The sequence below is a fragment of the Myotis davidii genome, unplaced genomic scaffold, assembly GCF_000327345.1.
Source record: "Myotis davidii unplaced genomic scaffold, ASM32734v1 scaffold135, whole genome shotgun sequence".
NCBI classification, from domain to species: domain Eukaryota; kingdom Metazoa; phylum Chordata; class Mammalia; order Chiroptera; family Vespertilionidae; genus Myotis; species Myotis davidii.
In genome coordinates this window covers 5,508,008-5,522,539 of record NW_006289813.1, presented here as the reverse complement: position 1 = coordinate 5,522,539, position 14,532 = coordinate 5,508,008, and positions in this window count along the sequence as shown.

Here is a 14,532-nt window from a genome sequence, read left to right as displayed (position 1 = left end):
GGTGGTGGGGGTGGGAAGGGAGCCTGGTGTTTTATGTACATTAAAAATGAATTCAATAACGTGTCCTCACTTTTATAGGCACCTAGTAACTACAGTCAAAAGATTGCCTAGGGTCCACAAAAAAACAGAAACTCCTCCAAAAATATGCACAATGAAAAAGTGTGTAATTTAAGTTTGCACAGTGTCAATTGATGCCTTATTTTCTCACTTTATTTATCTTCATAAAGTTGCTTTCAGGAAAGGGGTCATTTAGTCTTTACTTGACACTGAGCTGGTCACAGAAGCTGCTTACCAAGCATCCCTGGCTGGAGCCTGGCACCTGGCCTGGTGAGAGCAGCAGGTGATGCAGAAGTGGTTCTGGACTCAGTTTGCTCATCTGTCAAGTGGATGGGTTGGCCTAACCTTAGATAATTTCTAAAGTTCCTCCAAACTTCACAACTTTTTTCCTCACTAGTTCTGGACCTGAGAACTTTGAAATACACGCTGAGCTGTGTTCTGAGTTTTTATTTAATCAAGAAAATGCTTCTTAGTTTTGAACCAAATGTGGTTCAAGAGCTGACTGGCAGAGGTGGGAGTGCGGGTAGGCACTGAAGCTTTGCTGGCCCCTAAGATGATCTCATGGTGATTACAAAATGCACCTTTTTGGGCAGAAATGCCTTTGAGGCACAGGGCTTAGTGAGCCAACATTCCCTCTTAGGAATTAGGAAGAGGCACCCCTTCCTCTGGGCAGATGTGTCTGTGCCAGGTGCTCCGCTTGGTGAATGAAGACCCTACCTACTTCTCAGCCAATCCTTTGTGCAGGACCTCACCTGTAGAATGTACCAGAAGACCAGTGTGATGTGCATCAAGTCCATGACTAGAATCTACAATACCTAAGCTGGAACCTGAAAATCTGTGTTCTCCAAATTACCTTTTACCTAAAAGCAAGCGAGCAAACAAACAGAAAACACATTTTGTGTCAACGAGAGTAGAGATTGCTTGAATTACACCACATGGACTTCTCACTTGACAGAAAAAGCATGTTTCGTGACTAGGTCTCCGATAGTGTCTTAGCCTGGATTCTCTCAGAAAGCAGAGCCTGAGATGAGGCAGGTGGTTTATTTTAGGAAACGCAGACACCAGGAATAGGAAACGAAGATGTCAAACAAAGGAGGAGGGAAAGCAAATGAAGGTGATTTATTGAGCTGGTCCCTACGGTGGTCAAATGCAGCTCCATCTTGCTTGGACCTTTGGGGACCGACCTCTCAAGGAACAGAAGAGAGGATCATTTCCTGGCTCTTGGCACCAATCGTTCCAGGGTTGATCTGGAATGTTAACTCCTCAAGCATCCAGGTGTGCACATATATCGGAATGCTAAGCCCATGGTGGTGCTGGCAGAGGCACTGGGTCAAGGAAGTAAACCCATATCTGATTCTGGTAAAGGCTGAGTCACTGCTCCCTCCGGGATAGAGGGTACCTGATGGAAAAAATCTACTACCAAGTGACTGGCTGGTCTCCTTCAGGGATACATGCCATAGGGAGCGTTCAGTGTCAGTCTCTGTGGTGACAGGCAGACATTTAGTACAGGAGTTGCTAGCCTGGTCTTGGTGAGAGGGCACTCATGCTGTTGGGGCCACACAGACCTTCTGCCCCTCTGCCATGTCCCCTCCATCACGCAAGTCCTGGAGCAGCTAGGGAGTGGGCTAGCAGGCATCCTCAGGACAGCCAGTCCACCTAGCGGTTCGGCTGGCTGGGAGACAGATCCGGGTGCTATGTGTCCAGTACCTTTGGTCCACCTACGTATTTTCTCCACACTTTATCCCTCTGACTCCAAACTTTAAGCTTGCTCTTTTGAGACTTCTGTCCCAACCAGTGAGCCATGTGCTACTGCTTATGGGTCCACATGTATCCTTAACTCAGACTGTTTCTCCCTCCCTACAGAGTGAATAAGCAAGTGTGTTGTCCACAGCTCTGCTCGCTGGGAGGAGTGACCTTCCCTCGAGGTTGTAGTCTGGTGGTGGTGCAGTTTTGTCAAGGCAATCCATCTGTGAACTAGGCCCAAGTCTCATTGGTTGGTTGGGAACTAGAAGGCCTTAGGTGTGAACTGAGCAGGAGAGGTAGATAACATAGGAGTCTGAGGTAGAGGGAACTTACTTGTGCCTCTGGTTCCCTTCTGGATCAATTCCAAATGAATCATTTTCACGGTATGACACATTACTGCTGTGCCTGCCCAACTCTCTCTGTCTGGTCACACCAGCTCATAATGAGCAGTTCTGGATGCATGGTCACCAGAGGTTCCATGGTCAGAAGATCCATCTCTATCAGGGCTCAGGAGACATCCTTCAAATGGTGTATAATTTTCTGCTGCAGGAGGAGGGTCTAGCTCTAGAACTCTAGAATCTGCTCCGCAGCTCTCTTTATTGGGCTCGACAGAGACCACACACACACAGCATCTTTATTCACAATAAACAGCACCATTAGACCTACTGGTCACATGCATGAGTGACAGGGCCACTTGTCCCATAGCGGGATCTGCTGCAGATTTTTCTCTGACACTCAAAACTGGCAGCCTTCCAAGTCACCCAATAAATGGGTCAGAGCAGTGTTCCCAAGAGTAGTCTATGCTGCCTTCAGATTCTAAAGATTTTGAGTGATTTTAAAACACCTCAAAATTTTTTGACACTCCTGCCATCAAGAGATGGGGTCCATGTCCCCTCTTCTGGAATCTGGCTAGGGTTTTTATGCTTCAACTAATAGAGGATGGTGGCAGATATACGATGTGACTTCTGAGGCTGGGTCATAAAAGGTCATACAGCTTCTCCCTTGTTCATTGGGACACTTATTCTTCCAACTACCCTGAAGCTGTGAAGAAATCCAAGCTGCATGGTGAGGCCACATGTTAGTATCTCAATTGAGAGTCCTCACTGAGCCTAGCCTTCAAGTCATCCAGCCTAAGCACTAGAAATATAGGTGAAGATCATGCCACAGGATTCCAGTCCAGCTTGAGTCACCTCCAGTCATTGGAGCTTCCCCACCTAAGGCTCCAGCCAGCCTTTCTGAACCGAGGTTCCTCATCTGAGTCACACAAGACAGAAAATGGCTTGAGGGACTATTTTCTCAGTTCTCCCAAGTATGGTACAAAACCATTCTAGATACACTGGAGAGAAATTTTTTATTATATACAAACGGATGCCTTAGGATTTTCCAGCTTAATTCTATCATGGAACCCAATTTAGAAAAGCTGGCAGGAATTAAGTAGAGGGAGATTCCTGGTGCATCCTGCTCAAATCCCTGACCTACAGAATCCATGAGCACAATAACATGGTTGTTCTTTTACATCACTAAGTTCTGGGGTGATTTGTTATATAGCAGTGATGGCGAACTTATGACACGCGTGTCAGGGGTGACATGCAAACTCATTTTTTTGGTTGATTTTTCTTTGTTAAATGGCATTTAAATTTATTTTATTTAAATAAAATAAATATCAAAAATATAAGTCTTTGTTTTACTATGATTGCAAATATAAAAAAAATTTCTTTATGTGACACGGCACCAGAGTTAAGTTAGGGTTTTTCAAAATGCTGACACGCCGAGCTCAAAAGCTTCACCATCACTGTTACATAGCAATAGAAAACTGGAATAAGGTACAAGATTTAACATCTTGCTCTTTACTTGAAAGGTGTTGTGCCAGCACCTTCCAGGCTGTAGAACTCCTAAAGCTGTCACTGATGGAGCAGGATGGGGAATCTGTGTGGGGTTTGATTTCTCTGACTTGCTGTTTCTATTTGCATGGTGTCATCCATATAGTGTTCCAGGATGTGTATGGAATATCAAGGCAATTGAGATGTCTGCAGACTATTTCGTGACATTGCACAAGAGGCTTCACATAGCCTTAAGCAAGACTATGAATGTACTAGTGTCCTTTCCACTTAAATGAGACCTGCTTTTGATCCTGTTTATTGATGAGGGGTTGAAAGAACATATTCACCAGATCAATAGCAACATACAGAATGCCAGAGGCTGTTTTATAAAGATATCTAGCTCAGCAACCGAGGTTGGTGCTACCACTTGGTTAAGTTCATCGTAGCCCACTATCATCCACTATGATCTGTCAGTTAATTTTTTCAGGGGCCACACAGATGAATTATATAAGAGTATAATGGAGAACATCATCCCCATATACTTTGTCCTTGATGGTGGCACCAATTCTCTTTCAGGGTGCAGTGTTGACTTGGGTTTACTGTCTTGGCTGGTGGGGGTGAGGTTGGGTAGTTATAGAGGCTTCCACTTGGCCCTTCCTACTGTGTATGTCAGGGAACCAGTGGGAGATTTCTGCCAGATACTTTGTCTATCCATCTAAATTATGCACTTGGGGAATGGGGAAAATAGCCACAAGGTGAGTCTGTAGACCTATTGGATCTACTTTGAGGTGTACTTGTGCCAGCTCTCAATATTTTTCTCCATTTCTACAAGCAAGTGCCACCCTCGTTAGCTGTTCCTCCATCTCATCACTAGGAACACTGTTGCCTTTTAGCCCTGGCACAGATGCCCAAGGGCCAGAGTATCTTCCAGCCTTGGTGCCCATATAGCAACCACATATACCATTCACTATCACTTAAGAATTGCCACATGGCCTTTGACATTCCAGTATCCTATCATTATGATTGGTGCTAAGGCGCCCAGACCCATAGCAGCATCTCCTCCTATCAACCTCATTTTATGGGGGACAGGCACCATTGGAGTTTCTCAAAAGACACCAGGGTTTTCTTCATCAGTGAATTTCTTATTGCTTTAGTCATTATTTAGTCTTATTGCTTTAGACATTCCCAGAGGACATTCCTAGAGTTTCTGGGGAAACAGACAGATGAAGAGTTTTCTGCTCTCACTAATAAATCCATTTGAACATTTCCATCCTCCCAACTTTTCCTTGATTGTCTGTCAAGGTCATTCTAGCAACTCTACCTTAATGACAGTAACTCATTGTTGTAGCCAAGTTCCCACAGTCATGTCAGCAGTGTACTGTGACAGCATCCTAGTTTTTGCAGGATGTTAAATCCTGAGTCAAGGAGGAATGCTCCGATATCAATGAATTCTTCCCACCCATTTTCATAGTCAGGCCTCCTTTGTCCAGACCTCTCAAGATGCATGCCAATGTATGCTTTGCTGGTTTCTGCTAGGACCTATTTGTCAGGTCTTGCAAGTCTTTTGGTATCCAAGGAGGAGGCATTGTATCTCTTGGATCCGGCTGTACTGAGACCTAACTCCAGTTATTGGTAATGAGAGGAAGGCAAGGTCAGATCTTGAGGAGGACAAGTATCACCTTGTGAAGCACCTGCGTCAGAGGAGGCCTTGGTATTGTTTCCACACAAGCGAAACTGTTTTACTCTGGAATGGGGGATCCAGTTTTACTTTGAGTCTATAGTGGATGACAAGATTTATTTTTTCCTATTTATTATTTTTACCCTGTTTCCTCTATTTTTACCTTCTTTTAACTTGATTATTTTTTATGATTTTGTTTGATCTCCTTTGCTGTCTTAGCTGAAACTGTTTTGTCATACTGGACTTCACACATAGCTTAAGAACTTTAGAATACTTCTATATCTCCCTTCTAAGGCTTTGTGCTATTTTTGTCATACATTTCCTTTATATACTTCATAAACCTTACTTTACATTTTTTGTTTAAACAGTTATCTTTAAGAGAGATATAGCTTATAATTTTTAAAAGGCATATACTTAACAGCCATTTCCTGTGCTCTTCATTCCTTTGTGTAAATTCAGATTTTCATCTGGTATCACAGATGAAAATCTGCCTGAAGAACTTTTTTTTTTTAGCATGGATCTGATGGTGAAAAATTCTTTCTTCTTTTGTAGTCTAAAAAGTCTCTATCTTGTCTTCATTTCTGAAAGTTATTATCATGGGGTATAAAATTCCAGGTTGACAGTTTTTCAGCTTTAAAGATATTGCTCACTGGTGTCTCACTTGTGTTGTTTCTGATGAGAAAGTATCGCCATTATTTTGTTGTTGCTCCTCTATACATTATTTGTTTTTTTGCTATGACTGCTTTTAAGAGTTTCTCTTTATCATTGGTTTGAGCAATTTGTTTATGATGTTTGCTTGTTTACTTTTCTTCATGTTTCCCCTGCTTGGGCTTCAATCATTATTTTATATCCCCATCTACTCTACTTGCAAATCCCAATTCCATGAATTCTAGACTACTTGAAGTTATTCCAAGTGAGGTTCCATTTTTGTCTCTATTCTATATGTTTAATTGGGCACAGTGTCTCCTGCTATTTCTCAAAGTTCCTCAAAGATTTTTTCCCTCTGCAATATCCAATCTGTCAGTAAATCCATTCCATGGAATTTTTATTTCAGAAATTGTAGTTTTCATCATTTGAAGTTCACTTTGGGTCTTTTAAATATCTTCCATGTTTGTACTTCACTAGTTGACCATCCACAATATAGATTTAACAATAGTTTGAATGTTCTTGTCTGTTAATTATAACATCTGTGTCACTTCTGGTTGGTTTTGATTCACTGTTATTTCTACTCATCATTGGTCACATTTTTCCTGCCTCCTTGCATACCTGGTAATTTTTTTTACTGGATGCCATACTTTGTGAATACTTCGTATTCCTATAAATATTCTCAATCTTTGTTCTGGGATACAGTAAAATTACTTCTAAACAGTTTCCTCCTTTTGGGTCTTGTTTTTAAGATTTGTTAGGTGGAACCAGAACTGTGTTTAGTCTAGGGTGAATTATTTTTCATTCCCCAGAAAAGAGCTTTCTGAGTACTTTATTCAATGCCCCATAAATTATGAGGCTTTTCAGTCTGGCTGGTGGGAACATGATCCTATTCCCTCTAATTTTGGGGGGTGGTACCCTCCTCATTGGTAGCTTCCTCACATGCATTCCTTCATCAGCACTCTGCTGAATATCCAAGGGGATCCTCTGCAGATGTCTGGTGTTCTGACTCTGTGTAGCTCTCTCATCTTTAATGGTCTGTCCTGCAAACTCTAGTTGTTTTGCTCCCTGGATTCAGCTCCATCTTTTTTCAGGGTGTCCATTGGCCCCTTCCCTGCATGAGAACCTGAAAACTCTCTCAAAATAGAAAGCTTTTGTAGGGCTTACTATTTAGGGGCAATTGTTTGTTTCCCATCTCTTGGAAATCACTGTTGTTTTTTTGTTGCCTGATAGCTAGTCTTAAAAACTGTTGTTGGATGTATTTTCTTCATTATTTTGGTTGTTCCAGGAAGGAGGGTACGTTTGGTCTCTATTATTCCATCTTTGCCAGTTGTGAGGTACCTCTGTCTTTAAAATATCCACCACTGCGCTTGACCTTTCATTTGTAGAATATTTGCAGAGATCTTGAGTGCAGAAACCAAGCTGAATTAATCTTTGTAATCCTAGATGACTGACAAAGGACTTTGCATACAGTAGGCGCTTGGTAAATAGTTGGTAAATTGAATTGGAGCAGGACAATCAAGTGAAACTTTCCCAAGGGATATTTCTTTTTACCTTATGCAAGAAAGAAATATCTAAGAGTTCAGTAATGCAAACTTGTAAAAGAAGTAGCAATCTTGCTATTATGGGAAGTGTTTACGCAGAGTGAGGGCGTTCATTTGCTGGGAATCAACATTTCCGCATTGTTCAGAGAAAGGCTCAGGCTGATGCCAGTTTTCCGTTAACACCTCTCAATCTTATTCTTTGCCAAATGTGAAATATTACAAATATAATTATAAGGGCTCTCTCTAGATTCATTATTAATTAGCTGTGAATGACTCTCTCTCTGAATTAATTATAAAAAGGATAGTCCCTCTAAACTTTTTCTATAGCTATACTATTATCTACAGAACATCAGAAAACGAGGAAACTGGATCCTATTACCCCCAATGGGTTGATTGTGAAATGGAAATAGATAGGGTGTAGGGGACTTGTGTTAAGTTACACAGTCAACTATAGAACTAAGCCAAGAACACAGGTCCCTACATGTAAGACGGCATTCTTTCTTTTTGGCCATGCTGTCTCAGAATACCAAAGGAGGTTTAAAAAGTTCAATTTCTCTCTTTTTAAAAAAAATGTAAGTTTTAAAAAGTAGGCAGGAACAAAGTGGAGCAACGCTAGAATTCAGGTAAGGTGTGTGACATGTGTTTCCACTATAGAAAGTAGGACTGAAATCGGAGTTGTTCTGCAGCAGAGGTTAAACAATATGGAAATGGAGTGAGGATCCCCGAGGCCCTGATGATCTGAGGAATCCAGGTAAGCACTGAATTAAACCGGATAGGTGGGGGTTCAGGTGAGCCAGGCAGTTTTCAAGGTAAATAAAACACAGCCAGTAACACAACCTCGTTTCAGATAACAGAGTTTCTGGATAAACAAACACAAGGGACATGGAGCTGGAGGAACGAGTTGATATGATTCAAGTAACAAGGAAGTTGGTATCTATAACCACACTCTGGCTTCCGATGGTTAAATTTCCAGAAATCATCAGGATAGAAACGTTGGATAATTAAACAATGTATCTAGCCTACATCATTGACTGACAAAACAGTATTGCAATTTATGAACCCTTAGGAAGGCAGGGCAGAGTAACGGATATAAGGATAAGATGGGGGCCTCCTACTTGTCATGGAGGAGCAGGGAGGCAGGGAAGCTGAGTGAAGGGAGGAAGAGGCTGAAGGGCTTACTCAGGTGTCAGAATTAACATTTAGGCTCCGTTATACTCCCATAGCACAATGGGAATGGGAAGGAGAACTAAACAGACCTGGATTATTGAGCAGGAATAGCCGACCTGGTTAAGAACAGTGTGCTCTACCCACCACCTCCACCACTTCCTCCACCGCCTCCACCTCCACCTCCACCTCTACCACCACCTCCACCACCACCTCTACCACCTCCACCACTTCCACCACCATCTCCACCACCACCTTCACCACCTCTACCACCATCTCCACCACCTTCACCACTTCCACCACCACCACCACCACCACCTCCACCTCCACCACCTCCACCACCTCCACCACCTGCACCACTACCTCCAGTGCCACCTTCACTTTTCTGCCACCGCATCTCTGCCTCCACCACATTCTCTTTCTGTCTCTAAGATCCAAAGCCCCCTCACCAGTCAGCTGGGACACCATGACTTGAGACCTAGTAGAGCAAAGGCAGGTCCCTGAAAGTGGGGAGCAAAGGGGATAAAGGATCAATGAGCCCTGGAGAAGAAGGAGAAGTAGAGATGGTCTCTTGAAGAGGAAAAAGGAGTGGGGCCTTGGTTAAACTGAAAGGGGAAGGATAGTGGGTGGGGGCAGAGGCTCCATTTCTGCCTTCTCTTACAACCTCTGTGGTATTTCTCCCATGGGCTGAAAGTAGTAGGAATATGGAAAAAAAAAGTTGTGAGAAAAGTATTATTTCCTTTTTTACTGCCTTCCCATATTCTGAATAAGTCTGGAATAAGCCACAGTTTGAAGCCATTTTTCCTTTACCACCTCTCCAGTACTGCCAAATCTCCTCTACCCTCTTTCCTTAATAAAAAGTGAACAGCCTCAGCTTAAGAGCCCTAACAGGCAGCTGTAGTTAGCTAAAATTCAACCACAACGCATTGTTTCCATAGTATTTATTTCTATTGATGAAAGGGATCTGATTTTAAATTTACAGGAGCTCAAGTTTTCTTTAAAATGAAATTTGTAAAAAGAATTTACTGTATTAAAATTCAAGCTGAGTGATTTGAAACTAATTATCAAAAAAAATTCACCATGGACTTAAATGTCAAGAAAATGACAGGATGCTATGGTGGAACTAAACCCTGGTCTGGAAATCAGAACTCTGCTGGGACTCCAAGTGTGATTTTGGATCAGTGATTTCATTTTTATTTTTATCAATTAAAAACATACCTGCTAGCCAGAACTTACTGGTAGCATGAGATGTTTAAAGTTTTAACATATTACGTTACTAAAGGTCTAGTCAAAGGTAAAGAAATAAGATGTTCAGTACATGCCAACCTAACACATAGAAACTCAGAAATGGTGAAAGGTCATGGGACGGCCCCCACCCGCAAAAGAGCTCTTGGATGCCAACCACTGGAGTTGATGTTTTCTAGGGGATGTCCTGGCTCTAAAATGCTGTGCCAAGTATTCAGTCCAAGGGCTGGCACAAGCAATGATCTGATAAGGAAGAATAATGATAGATTATCACATTAAAATCTCATTTTCTCTGTCTCTACTTTCCCTATCAGGCAGGTAGCCTGGAATGAATCTGCTGGAAACAGGTCAGATGCCAAGCATTCCCTTGTCACCTAAACCCCTCTGTCCTAAAAGAAAATTTTCTCATCAAAACTTTACCACCTTTTTCTTGGAAGGTCAAAGGAAGTGAGGCCCTAACTAGGTGGGCGAGGGGAACAAGCTGGTTGGCTTTGGTTGGCCCACGTTTGGCCCTGAAGGGAGCGACTGTACCTTCCACCTCTGTGAACCTTCTCCCAGTCGCCCTGCCCAAGGAATTTCCTATCTGTGGGGTCCCCCTGACATCATCACTTTGCGTTCAAGGGCAAACAGGGGTTAGGATAAGTGCTTTAGAGATAACAGCCTGGGTTCAAATTTCAACTCCCCTAAGGACCCTCCATTTTACTTAAATTTTCACATTTATCCAGCATAACAACTCAGTGAGGTAGGTTCAATTTTAGGGCAGTTGCTGTTACTACAAAACCTTTGTGTGAATTAGAAAAGCATAGTAGTATGACCCTATCTCCCCCCCCCACCCCCCCCCCCCCACACACATATACACACATACACATACTCTGGGCCCATGAACCACAAAAAGGCACCCTGTCCTCCAGGCCAATGCAGTTTCTGGTCTCCAGTCCAGGCTGGGCCGGCAGAGCAGGGAGAAGATTTACCACGCACCAGCCCCCCCACTGTGAACTTTTATGAAGGGCTCAACCTACCAAACCTTACCCAGCGGCCTGACAGTTATCACCGTTTTACAGCCAGGAAAGGTTAAATATTTGTGTTTTCAAAAGATCACCCTGGCTATTTTATAGAAAATGGATTGGAGAAGGATGGGTTGGGTGCAGGGAGTTGTTAGGACCCTGACACAACTCTCCAGGTGGGAGATGGTGGGGATCAGGTTAGGGAGCAGTAGGTTAGTGAGAAGCAGACAGATTCCCAGGTGTTCAGGAGACAGTCAACAGGTCTGGAGGCTGCTGCGAGGATTCAAAAGATGGTGATATTAATACTACTACTTACTGAGGGCTTGTTTGTACCAGGCACGAAGTTATTTGTATAAGTTCTGTGACCCAGGAAAACTGACTACAATTCATTCCTAAATGGTTGCCATGAGAATCAGAGATAACATAAAGTGCCCATCCTATAGTAGATCTTCCACAAATGGCAAACATTAGTTTAATTACAATTGAGTGTCCAGTATTTGAAATTCCTTTGTTCATTAAGAAGCCCTAATTTGTGGGCATGGGCAGTGAGTGGCAGGTAAGGTGGGCAGTGAGTGGCAAGTTAGGTGGGCAGTGGAGCAAAATTAAGACAGTGGTTTCATCACTTACTGAGCATCAGATTAGATTCCTTGTGTAACTTTTAAAGGCAACAGATGCTCAACCCCATCTCCATTCACTTGGTCTAGGGGTCTTGGTATCAATGTTTTAAAAGCTTGCAGATAGCCAGGGTTGAGAACCAGGGGGGGGGTTCTTTTGAATCAGACCCATCAAGGTGAAATCCTGGCTCTGCTCTTCTTGCTGTAGTGCTCTTGCCTAAGCTTCAGGTTTCCTATTTGTAGAAGAAAGATGTGTATGCAGCCTCTTCCAGGTTTTGTGAGGATTAAATAAGGGGTGGTAGGTACTCCTTGGGTAGTCTCTGCCCATGCCTAGCTTGGCATGGTGCCTGGCCCCTCATGTGGGCTCAAAAGATGTGACGGCCATGACTGTGGGGTCAAGAAGCAAAGGGACCTCTGGGAGACAGGGGCCAGCCTGGGGCTGAGAGCCCTCCATCCATCACTTTGTGAAATCCTGGTCCAAAGTGCAGCCATCTCTTCCGCAGATGCAGAAACCCAAGCCCGGGTTTCTTCCCCAGGCCGCCAAGTGGGAGAACCGGGATGGGAGTCCCATTCAGTGCCTGTCACATGAGAGCTTAGCGGTGGGCAAGGAGGGGAGTGTAGGGAGAGGAGATGGGCAGGAGGCCGGGAGCAGTGGTGCTGCTGACTTCAGGGCAAGCAGAGAAGCACATATCTATTGTCCGGCCAGGGTGATGAGATGACGTGCAGCACCATGGCTGCTAGACATAGGTACTCAGTGACTGTTATTTTACCTTTTTCCTCACTCAGAGCTGCCCTCCCCGCCAGATAAGGGCATGAGTCTATCCTCTTTGGTGGGACACATCAGTTGGCAGGAATGTCCATCCTTCCCCTTTCTACATGTTTTGCTTCCCGTCTACATGTTTATGGGGACAGCCATGGTCATGCAATGTCTCCCTGGGTCTCTGGGGGAGATTCAGAAGGAGTAAAACAGCCCCCCTGCCTGGCAGATTTTGACTTTCTCTTTTCCATGTGTGTTCGCTTTTATCAAAGCAGGTAATCTGCTGCTGGCCAGATACAGCTGCATTCGGATACTGTACTGGGGCTCAAGGACGTCCCAAACCACTGCCTGGGAATGGCAATTTCTCATAACAAATTAGAAATCCACACCAGCAGCTTCCCAGCTAAGTAAAAAAAAAAAAAAAAATTACATAATTCCTTCTGCACTACTGCATTAGGCAGATTTCCCCCCTTTCTTGAACGTACAGTAAATCCCAAGTGGTTTAAGCCATGGTGCCTCTCTTTAAACACAGTGTGAAATCACTACCAAATTTAAATAAAAAATAAATTCCGCGTTGTGCTCAGAGATTTTCTCCTGCCAAAAACTCTCACACAATTAACACACTAGCAGAATGTGTTGCTAATTTCATGCCACTGGAGTCTTTTCTACTTCAGAATATAGAAACAGAATCGGGTCAGAGCTCCAATAATAACAGGATTTTGCGAAAATATACAGTCCTGTGCTGCAGACATGTTGAAGGCTTGGGCGACAAGTAGAGTCACAGTGATGCAGGAAATAGCTTCCTCCTGCAAAGCACGGGAGGCCTGGTCCCCAGCTCCCCTGCACCAGGAGAGCGGGAGACAGAGTTCAGACCTGCCCGCTTCAGTGGGAAAAAGCATCATCGTCCATGGTTGTCCATCCACATACTCAGACAAGGGAGGCACATGCCAGGCAGAGAAACTCCGGCCGCCCAGCCAGTAAATCCTGGAGTTCCGACCACCCCTCGCTCTCAGGCTCCCTCTCTCCAGCCTCAGCCCTCACCTCTCAGCCTCCTTACACAGGGCCTGGTCTTTTCCATAACAAAAACAGCGATAATGAAAATATTTTGGCAGCATTCAGGGCCTTTCACATGGTGACCCTGACCTCCGAATCAATTTTCTTTATTCTTAACCTGACCTTGGCTTCCATTCTCCCTGGCGTTCAATATTAGTTACAAAATCCTGAACTCCCTGAGACCTTCCCTCCTCCCCCAGATAAGCAAGGGAGGCCACCCTGGTGGAGCTCCGGAGAGGAGAGGAGAGGAGAGAGAGAGAGAGAGAGAGCTTTCTGACAAAGAAAAATAAGAAGGAGCGCGCCCAGCCCGCCGTGTTGCATAGGAGTCTCATTTGCACCAAATGCCATTAGCCCCATTATTTACTCAGACAACAGAGGAGGCAGCCTGCTCCCCTGCTTGCAGCGCGCTCGGATGACACCGCGCACAGCGCTTCGCTTAAACAGTGATGTGCACGGCAGAGCCTGTTCATTTAATCCATCACCCCTGGGTTCGCCGAGCGCGGAGACGGGAGAAATTGCGCGCATTTCTCCATCGCTGCCCGCATTCATCCTGGGAAGGGAGTGAACTGAAAGGAGAAAGTGCCAATTCCAGCACACATGAGAAAGAGAGAAGCAAAGAATGAAGGAGAAGAAAGCATCTCCCAGACCCGGCGGGGGGGGAGGCGGGGGGGCGGCGCGGGTGGAACGACTTTTAAAGGCGAGGACTGCTTTTCAGAACTCTGTGCTTTTTCTATGAGAATGAAGTGCCCGCAGAGACAAGAGTTTGGGGTCATCCTACGTTTCGGAGGAGAAGTTAGCTGGCAGGGGCTATTTTCCTGCAAATTAGTTTTCTCTCAAGGGTAACGGTCGGGGAGGAGCGGAGGGAAATGACTGGAGCCGCTGCACAATCGCGCATTGTGTGGCTGGTGGAGACCTCTGAACTGATGCTCCCGGAAGACCCCAGCCTCCTTTCCTGCGGGCCAGGCGGGCAGCCTCTCCAGCTGCCGACCAGAGTCCTGTAGGGGCAGCGCCCGGACAGCGGTGCGGCCCCACAGACAACGGCTCGCAGAGCAGCTGCTCCACTGGCCCGAGAGGCATGGCCCGTTGGTCATTGCCGCCAGGTCCCGGGCTGGCCAGGTGCCAGGCTGGGCAGTGAGAAGAGGCAGGTTCTAGAGTTTGCGCTGGTCACAAAGGAGTGGGCGAGGGGGGAGGCAGGAAAAACAACCTGC